This window comes from Engystomops pustulosus, chromosome 8, assembly GCF_040894005.1.
Source record: "Engystomops pustulosus chromosome 8, aEngPut4.maternal, whole genome shotgun sequence".
NCBI classification, from domain to species: domain Eukaryota; kingdom Metazoa; phylum Chordata; class Amphibia; order Anura; family Leptodactylidae; genus Engystomops; species Engystomops pustulosus.
In genome coordinates, this window is record NC_092418.1 from 120,003,795 (window position 1) to 120,014,376 (window position 10,582).

Below are 10,582 nucleotides of genomic sequence, written 5' to 3' on the forward strand. Positions count from 1 at the left end.
CCCTGCACCCCTATACCTCTACATGCCTGCACCCCTATACCTCTACATACCTGCACCCCTATACCTCTACATCCCTGCACCCCTGTACCTCTACATCCCTGCACCCCTATACCTCTACATCCCTGCACCCCTATACCTCTACATCCCTGCCCCCTATACCTCTACATCCCATACACCCCTATACCTCTACATCCCTGCACCCCTATACCTCTACATCCCTGCACCCCTGTACCTCTACATCCCTGCACCCCTATACCTCTACATCCCTGCACCCCTGTACCTTTACATCCCTGCACCCCTATACCTCTACATCCCTGCACCCCTATACCTCTACACCCCTGCACCCCTATACCTCTACATCCCTGCACCCCTATACCTCTACATCCCTGCACCCCTATACCTCTACATCCCTACACCCCTATACCTCTACATCCCTGCACCCCTATACCTCTACATCCCTGCACCTCTATACCTCTACATCCCTGCACCTCTATACCTCTACACCCCTGCACCCCTATCGATCTACATCCCTGCACCCCTACACATCTACATCCCTGCACCCCTATACCTCTACATCCCTGACCCCTATAACTCTACATCCCTGCACCCCTATTCCTCTACATCCCTGCACCCCTATACCTCTACATCCCTGCACCCCTATACCTCTACATCCCTGCACCCCTATACCTCTACATCCCTGCACCCCTATTCCTCTACATCCCTGCACCCCTATACCTCTACATCCCTGCACCCCTATACCTCTACATCCCTGCACCCCTATACCTCTACATCCCTGCACCCCTATTCCTCTACATCCCTGCACCCCTATACCTCTACATCCCTGCACCCCTATACCTCTACATCCCTGTACCCCTATTCCTCTACATCCCTGCACCCCTATACCTCTACATCCCTGCACCCCTATACCTCTGCACCTATAGGAAATATTTGTGAAATTAAGGTTACACTTTAAGCTGCTAAAAATGATGGATTCAGATAATGTCCATGGAGGCCTTGAGCACAGACACCGCAAAAATGCAACACACCACAAACATCCCAGACACCAGAGCCAACTAGCTGTACACACAGATAAAACTGCTATACGTGGTACAGGTGAATAATGCTGACATGTACAACTAACCCTAATCCCAGGCAAAAATACAGAGCTCAATATTTTTCATGAATATGAAATAGCGCAGTAGAATATGTTGTGTTGTATAAGAGTTTATGTATACACATTTTTAGATCCATGACTTGTACACAGGGGCGTTGCTAGGGTCGCAAAAGATCAGGGGCACGGGCCCCAATGCATATGTACCACTGGTCACCCCTGGGGAGTTTACCAAACAGACATCTTATGTTCTTATGTTCCTTACTCCTCCCCTCTCCATATGAAGTCGTGCAGCCAGACTGTACTTTCCAGAAAGATCTTTTTTCCATCAATGGCACGGTGGCGCAAAAGTGTGCTCACCATACCGGGGACTCCTATGGCAGCTGTATGTCACCAAAAATGCCCCTGTAATGTCCTTTGCAACCCCCTGTAATGTCCTCATGGCCCCCAAAAAGGTCCTCTGCAGCCCCCTTTCATATCCTCATAGCCCCCTTTCATGTCCTCCGCAGCCCCCTTTCATGTCCTCCGCAGCCTCCTTTCATGTCCTCCGCAGCCTCCTTTCATGTCCTCATAGCCCCCTTTCATGTCCTCATAGCCCCCTTTCATGTCCTCATAGCCCCCTTTCATGTCCTCCGCAGCCCCCTTTCATGTCCTCATAGCCCCCTTTCATGTCCTCATAGCCCCCTTTCAAGTCCTCATAGCCTCCTTTCATGTCCTCATAGCCTCCTTTCATGTCCTCATAGCCCCCTTTCATGTCCTCCGCAGCCTCCTTTCATGTCCTCATAGCCCCCTTTCATGTCCTCATAGCCCCCTTTCATGTCCTCATAGCCCCCTTTCATGTCCTCCGCAGCCCCCTTTCATGTCCTCATAGCCCCCTTTCATGTCCTCCGCAGCCCCCTTTCATGTCCTCCGCAGCCTCCTTTCATGCCCTCCGCAGCCTCCTTTCATGTCCTCATAGCCCCCTTTCATGTCCTCATAGCCCCCTTTCATGTCCTCATAGCCCCCTTTCATGTCCTCATAGCCCCCTTTCATGTCCTCCGCAGCCTCCTTTCATGTCCTCATAGCCCCCTTTCATGTCCTCATAGCCCCCTTTCATGTCCTCCGCAGCCCCCTTTCATGTCCTCATAGCCCCCTTTCATGTCCTCATAGCCCCCTTTCATGTCCTCATAGCCCCCTTTCATGTCCTCATAGCCCCCTTTCAAGTCCTCATAGCCTCCTTTCATGTCCTCATAGCCTCCTTTCATGTCCTCATAGCCCCCTTTCATGTCCTCCGCAGCCTCCTTTCATGTCCTCCGCAGCCTCCTTTCATGTCCTCATAGCCCCCTTTCATGTCCTCATAGCCCCCTTTCATGTCCTCATAGCCCCCTTTCATGTCCTCCGCAGCCCCCTTTCATGTCCTCATAGCCCCCTTTCATGTCCTCCGCAGCCCCCTTTCATGTCCTCCGCAGCCTCCTTTCATGTCCTCCGCAGCCTCCTTTCATGTCCTCATAGCCCCCTTTCATGTCCTCATAGCCCCCTTTCATGTCCTCATAGCCCCCTTTCATGTCCTCATAGCCCCCTTTCATGTCCTCCGCAGCCCCCTTTCATGTCCTCATAGCCTCCTTTCATGTCCTCATAGCCCCCTTTCATGTCCTCATAGCCCCCTTTCATGTCCTCATAGCCCCCTTTCAAGTCCTCATAGCCTCCTTTCATGTCCTCATAGCCTCCTTTCATGTCCTCATAGCCCCCTTTCATGTCCTCCGCAGCCTCCTTTCATGTCCTCCGCAGCCTCCTTTCATGTCCTCATAGCCCCCTTTCATGTCCTCATAGCCCCCTTTCATGTCCTTATAGCCCCCTTTCATGTCCTCCGCAGCCCCCTTTCATGTCCTCATAGCCCCCTTTCATGTCCTCATAGCCCCCTTTCATGTCCTCATAGCCCCCTTTCATGTCCTCATAGCCCCCTTTCATGTCCTCATAGCCCCCTTTCAAGTCCTCATAGCCTCCTTTCAAGTCCTCATAGCCCCCTTTCTTGTCCTCATAGCCCCCTTTCTTGTCCTCATAGCCCCCTTTCTTGTCCTCATAGCCCCCTTTCATGTCCTCATAGCCCCCTTTCATGTCCTCATAGCCTCCTTTCATGCCCACCACAGTACCCTGTAATGTTGACCACAGCCCCCCATGTCCTCATAACCCCCTGTAGTAGTCCCCACAGTCTCCTTAATGTTATTAACAGACTCCAAAAAGTTCCCCCCAGCCCCCCCTTCCCCCTCTCCATCTCCTCATAGCCTCCAGCCACAAGTAATTCCTCCCCCCCTCAGACACTCACCCGTGTCTTCCCTCCGGCTGGACTGGCACGGGCCCCGGATCTTTTGACCTAGCGACGCCCCTGCTTGTACATATGCACATGGATACACATAACCTCATACATTACACACTATCAGGACATGTACTGCACATATACACTGCACATGTATGGAGATTACTGCCTCCTCTCCCCCTGACTACGTTATCACAGATCAGTTTCTTGGACACATCATGGGAAAGGATAATTGCAGAAGGAAGGGAAACAGAAGAGAAATCAGATCTAGGAAGTAATGACTGATAAGTCCATCAGTTCTCACCACTCTGGGGGTCCCCGGCCCCAGCGTCATGTCCGCCTTCCCAGACTCCCTCCTCCGCACATATCTGGTCCTGTTCTCTCTCCATTCTGTGTCTCAGTCTCTTAGTCCAAGCTCCTCCAGTAAGATCTTCCACTAAGAAGTTCTCCCATGTGGGTCCTGCTCTGGTCTCTTATAGCCCTTGGTCTGTCCCCTCTTGGAGATACCGTACCTAATGATGAAAGATCTTCCCCCCATGTAAATGAAGGGTGTCGGTGACGTTTGCTATCAGCCAGGCCGAGCACTTATCATGCCCTGAGTGTTCTCCTTTGTTATGGGTTTATCATTCCCTTTCCCCAAACAAATGCGGCCAGGACTTCCCAATGGAGCTAAATATCTCCATTTACAAGTATTTACTAGGCTGAATGTCTCCCGGTGATTCCCTACTGATTTCACATCCTGAACAATAGGAAATGCAAATCCCTCCATGCACGTGACTTACTGGGAAGATCATACTATAAGGTCTTATTTTCATCCATGTTAGAAGACTCTGCTCCTTGACAGTGATTATGGTTGTGAACATCCCGTGTAAAACTTCCCTCTCGAGCATCTCATCTCATCAGAAGATCGAAGGCAATTATTAAGATAAAAGTGTTTGGAGATAATGAGCTTCATCATTACAAGGCACATGAGTAAGTCAGAGGGATTTCCTAGCTACAGCTATTACTTTGTGATAATTTACTATAGTTTTTATTTCTTTTTTTTAATCACCTTATTCCATTAAAAGAGTTTCCACAATCCAGGACATAAATCCCGTGTGCTGGGACACAAAAACTCTTCGTATGGAATAACCCAGACCAGAGGATATCTTTAGGGATGGAATTGCCCAGGCCAAACTATACCCCTCCAGGGCAGAATATACCCCTCTAACATGAAACCAGTTCCCAGTGTGATCATTCTACGAATAAATTGTCATGGAGGCAAGAGAACGAGGCTCCCGCTGACAGCTCTGCTATTCCTTGTGGATTAGTTCATTTGTGACCATATCATTTTTCGTGCTTTAACTGAATATTCAGAAAGCCGGAGTTTCCACATTTCTATGGGATTTTTGGTGGTAGTGTCCACATTACTGGGTCCCCAGGAGAGGCAGGAGAGGAGGCCGCGCTGTGTGGTTGTGTACTCTGTGTATTTGGTTGTATACAGTATATAGTGACATTTATGTTATGTGTCGTGTAGTTTTAGCTATAAGAATCTGTGAGGCTTGTATGTTACTTCTGTGATGTATAAAGTTATTGGGGCTTATGGGAAATGGCAGAGAATAAGCGGCTGGATAGAGATGTTTGAGTAACACAACAAGTAGATTAGATGATGCAAAGACACAGACATCGTTTTCTGCATCTACGGAGATCTGAAAGACCCCACACAAATATCTTTATCTTATAGGTCCAGAATTATAGAGGGAGATGGGTTGATACAAGGAGGAGTTATGGGCAGATCACATTATTACACGTGGTAACATATTGCTGGTATCTTTGACATATTTGGCAACATCTTGTGCTTCAGAACTCGGTAAAAGTTCATTTGTCTGAAAGTGGACCCAAAACTGGACATGAATGAAGAACATCTAGAGCCTTAATAAAACACAATAACAAATGACATTCTACGTATATTCTGAGGTCAGAAAAATTGTGCAACATTCATTAACTGGGGAAAAGATGATAACATTGACCCAGATATATAAAAGTGGTGTCATCTGCCCCGGTGCAGTTTTCCTCTTCCTGTGCAGGTTGTGCCGGATAATTCATAGCGACTGTAAAGGAGTAAAGGAAGTGTCCGTTCATGTACATAGGTATGTGGGTGTATGTATGTGTATATATATATATATATATATATATATATAAATAAAATGTTCCTCTGTCATATTCCATTCCCCTGGGAAAGAACACACCTGCTTTCTTACTCAGGATGTGGTGAGGGCAATCTCACATATCTGTATCCTTGGACAGCAGGATGTCAACCCCCTTTTATTATGGGAATGTCACTCAAACTCTCCAGGGACAGTTATCTAGAGACACTTCACACCTCTATGCCAGGATGGAAATCCGGGATCTCTGTTATTCCCACCTGAGGGGGGGCTGGATGGGTGACTAAATACACACCCTGTATTGGAAATACAGGATAGGAAGGGGTATACATCTGTTGTCCACCATCTTGGGGGAAGGGACAGAGGAGAGACTTATAAGGGGATGATAGTGGAGGATAGAAAGAAGAAATCTTCCATGGAAACCAGCTAGGAAAGGAAGAAGAAAATCTTCCCTACAGACCAACTAGGAAAGGAGAAGGAATCTGCCCTGAATACCAGCAAGGAAGGGAGAAGGAGCTAGGAGGATCACCCCACAGACTATATCACCTTCCCGGATTGGGCTGAGTACCTGTATCTCTGTACCCCTGCTTCCCTGTTTCCATCTATTAACCTATCTCTGTACCCCTGCTTCCCTGTTTCCATCTATTAACCTATCTCTGTACCCCTGCTTCCCTGTTTCCATCTATTAACCTATCTCTATACCCCTGCTTCCCTGTTTCCATCTATTAACCTATCTCTGTACCCCTGCTTCCCTGTTTCCAACTATTAACCTATCTCTGTACCCCTGCTTTCCTGTCAATCTCCCTGTCCCCCTTCGTTCTCTGTAATAATAGGGATAGTTAGGTGTAAAGCTCATTATATGTGTGTGTGTGTGTGTGTGTTTATATGCATTGTGGTGGGTTGGATTCTGTGGGTTTGTGGGTATTGTGATTAACATTGTATACTTCTAGTGTGTTAATAAATATTATTGGTATTAACCCTGAGTGTGGTAAATTATAGTGTACAATACAGAGACTAGAAACAGAAGATATAAAATATAGTAAACAGTACAACGAGGAAGGTAGTGATATTAATCGTTATATTGCACAACAATTTATAGAACTACGTAGGTCCCACAACATTGGCGAGCCAGGCCCAACTGTTAATCAATTTGTTCTTATGTGTTCATTAAGTTTAGTTGTTTTATACTGTGAACTAAGATAGGCAGAAGCACGGACAGGTAACATTGATACATGGTGTAGTGTTGTGTTATACTGTGTGCAAGGCCTTGAAGTTCGGACAGATAACACAGCTTTGCTTGAGAGGACAAGGAAGAATTAATAACAGAGAACCTATTTTAATTTTTTGTGTACTGTTTTATGATTATTAATAATTTTCTGTTTTCTTTGCAAATCTGTGTGAGGCTCTTTGACAAGGAGTAGTTGGAAGAGAAATCCTTCAGGGTGTCGTTCCACTGCATCAATGTTGGTGTTCATGTTGTACGGTTGAAGTCCAGCTGGTCGGGAAAAGGCGTTCCGGAAGATAGAGGACCTTTTTCAAGCAGCGCAGACAAAGAGGACAGCGCCAACAGCGGAGATGGCCATGGAACAAGTAAGTATGGATCTTTCCACACTGTCGAAGTTAGCTAAGAATAGTAAATTTAACCCAGAGCCACCCACATCATACAAGTCAGCTGAAACGCTGTGGTCTGATTTGTTAGAACAAATGCAGAATTATGACAAGGAACATATGAAGAAGCAGTCAATATTAAATAAGGCTACTAAACGGCTCCACATGCTGGCGAAACTTATTTATGTTTATAATGAGACGCTGTGGAGGCCAGAACATGGTGTTTTGGTGTCAAGTAATAAATGCCCAGAATCTCACTGCAAATGTTGTGTCTATAACGCTAAGCAGGTTTGTGCTTTACAGACACAACTGGCAGAAAATGTGAATCTGGAGTCAAAACTGATAGAAATTGGAAAGCACAATGCTGATATTGAGGCACAGTTGACTCAGTCCTATACCGAGGTCAAGAGATTTAAGGATCAGGCAGCATCTACTGATGTAGTGATTGCTAAGCTCAATGATGAACTTGCAGCCCGGTCTCAACTGATATCTAACTTGCAAGACATCATTAGTAATTTTTCCAAAATTGTGCCAGCCTTGTCTTATACCTTAAAGTCAAGGCCAGAGTCCTCAGAAGTTTTGCCCTCTGCAGGGCAAAAAGGGGGGAGTAGAGCTGGCAACAGATTAAAGATCCCCAACAGTGATCCCAGCCAGAAAGGTAAAGGTAAAACATTGCTTTCTGCTATAGTAAGGACCTGCAAAAGTAGGATTGTTAGAAGTGCATCCCTAGCTATGGAGAAGTTTAGAAGATGTAGAGACAATCTTAACTGTCCTAAGCCAAGTATGAAATGTATTACATGTTTTTCTTGTGGTGGCTTAGGTCATATAGCTAAGGATTGTAAATTGGCAACTAGTGAAAGGCAGAAGAAACACTGCTTTGTAAAATGTTTTAAATGTGGCAGCTTTGGTCATATTGCTAGACATTGCCCGAGTGCAAGTAGCTGTAAGGTGTCTAGCAACGTCACCATAGAAAATTCATCAGTGTGGCACAAAGAAAATGGCTATAAAAAAGTTTCTTCACAGCCACATGTGCCCCACCATGTGCTGATGATTCAAAGTGACCAACTAAAACTGGGGAGGATAATCACAAGTAGGCCCTAAATTACATTCTGTGGTCCTGTCTATGTGGTGTCTGCTTGTGATTACCTGTTGTCTTTGGTTTTATGTGTAACTTGTATGTGTAATGTTTGTTTTCTAGTGATAGATCCATATATGTCAACTGCACCCTGTAGGCATATTGTATGCCGAGGGATTCAGGGGGGTGTAGGCCCCAGACAATTTAAAGACCAATTGAAATGTTAAAGTTATACTGCAACAACTCTGGTAGAATACTATGAAATGATTTGCAGCCTAGTAAAACTAGAAAGCTTATACAGAGCCGCAGTGTGAAGGTACAGGCTGATGTACTGGATCAAATACATAATCAGATAGAGGGATCTTCTTCCATACAATCATTTATGTTTACCATTATGGGGACAGTTGTGTACAGGAGGTGGCATAACACAACTTTGTTGTCTATGCACAATGGGTATTAGATACTGTAATGTTAATGGCAGATACTAATATGTAATGGAGTGGATTCTCCAATAGTTGTTGTATGGTAGGGACCCCTATGACTGAGGTATACTGTGGGAGATATAAATTTCCTGGTGGGGAGTGTCCCAGAGGCAGATATATTAACTTTAGCATCAATATAGATGGTTTGTTTAAATTGCTGTTAAGTATATTAAGGAGGGTGCTGGACATTTACACATTGGATTTATCTTGTCAAATGTAAACTTATTTGGAACATAGTATCACAGGATGAAACTAACTGCTCAAAAGGAGGAGAACTCCTCCCAGGAGGCCGTTGTTCCTTTCATTTATTTTTAGGTATTGATGTAGCAGATCTGAAGGAAAGAACATCAATTAACCCTGAAAAGTGTGTGGATATCTGTCCAAATGAAAATCAAGGACTTTGACCAGATAAAGATTGCAGGGATTGTCCATGTCCTGGAGAAAAGGCTCTGCGGTGTTCTGCTCAGAGAGACTGTTTGGATACAGCCCCAAAGCAACTTTGTTCTTTGATATGCTAATTTGCCCAATGACAGTGATTCTTCTATTCCTGGTCTCTGTTATATATAATGGACTATTTTCAAGTTAAAATTAGAGCGGACTGATCAACCCTCACAACAGAGACAGGAAGAGCATCATGGACTCATAAGAGGGCAGACGTTAAGAACTTGATGACTACAGACTACAGTCCTTACCCTAATCGGGCTAATTTTTATATTTCATAAATGATGGGAATTTGTGTGTTTGGGGGACGAGGGTGACACAATATTTAGAGTGTGCTTGTGTTATTAATATGTGTAGAGACCTTAGGGACAGGTAAGGTATCCCTACACTACGGTGAGTAATTGCCTTTTAACCTTATATATGGTATGACTAATAACAGGATGGATTGAATGTCAGGTATTGGGGACATGGGAGGCAATGCCCCTCCCCACAATTTGACCTTAGGTTCTGAGACATCGCCTCCCATTCTAGTCTGCTGTTTTGCCTTGGTAAAGATCCAGGTTTTCTGTCCATGGATACCACTTCAATCAAGGTTCTTCATTGTTCCTCGTTTAACACCTCTGATGAAAACTTGCTGCCTGTGTGACAGATTGGATGATGACTCTACATGACCATAACACCAGATCAAGGGTGGTGCTGCATGTGCTCAATGGCCTTTCTCTCAAACCTGCCTGTGGGGAGTATTAAAAGCAATCCTTCATTGCTCAGGATAACAATTGAGATTGGCAACAGAAGGAGACTGGCAACACAGACAAGGTCAACCAAAGAGACTCATACCATAGTAAAGGACTGTGATTCAGAGAGGAAGAGACAAGAAGCAGATGACGTTCTCTGTGGGCAGAGGATACTGGGTTACGGTGACGGGCAGGAAGGTGGCTCTGTGGGAAGGTGATGTCTTGGTACCTAAATGCAAAATTATACTTCGTTCCATCCTGAATCATTACCAGGGATAAATATGGTTGAATAGGCAAATACAATTCAATAAAACACTTCCCTCAAATTTAATTGTCACGTCCCGTGAAACAGGGGGAATGTAAAGGAGTAAAGGAAGTGTCCGTTCATGTACATAGGTATGTGGGTGTATGTATGTGTATATATATATATATATATATATATATATATATATATATAAATAAAATGTTCCTCTGTCATATTCCATTCCCCTGGGAAAGAACACACCTGCTTTCTTACTCAGGATGTGGTGAGGGCAATCTCACATATCTGTATCCTTGGACAGCAGGATGTCAACCCCCTTTTATTATGGGAATGTCACTCAAACTCTCCAGGGACAGTTATCTAGAGACACTTCACACCTCTATGCCAGGATGGAAATCCGGGATCTCTGTTATTCCCACCTGAGGGGGGGCT

The 10,582-nt window shown here is 45.2% G+C and overlaps 1 pseudogene; it reads right to left on the bottom strand.

Annotated features, from left to right (window-relative positions):
* The window catches only part of LOC140075963 (uncharacterized), a 290,951-nt pseudogene that overhangs the window by 35,784 nt on the left and 244,585 nt on the right, over positions 1-10,582 (bottom strand).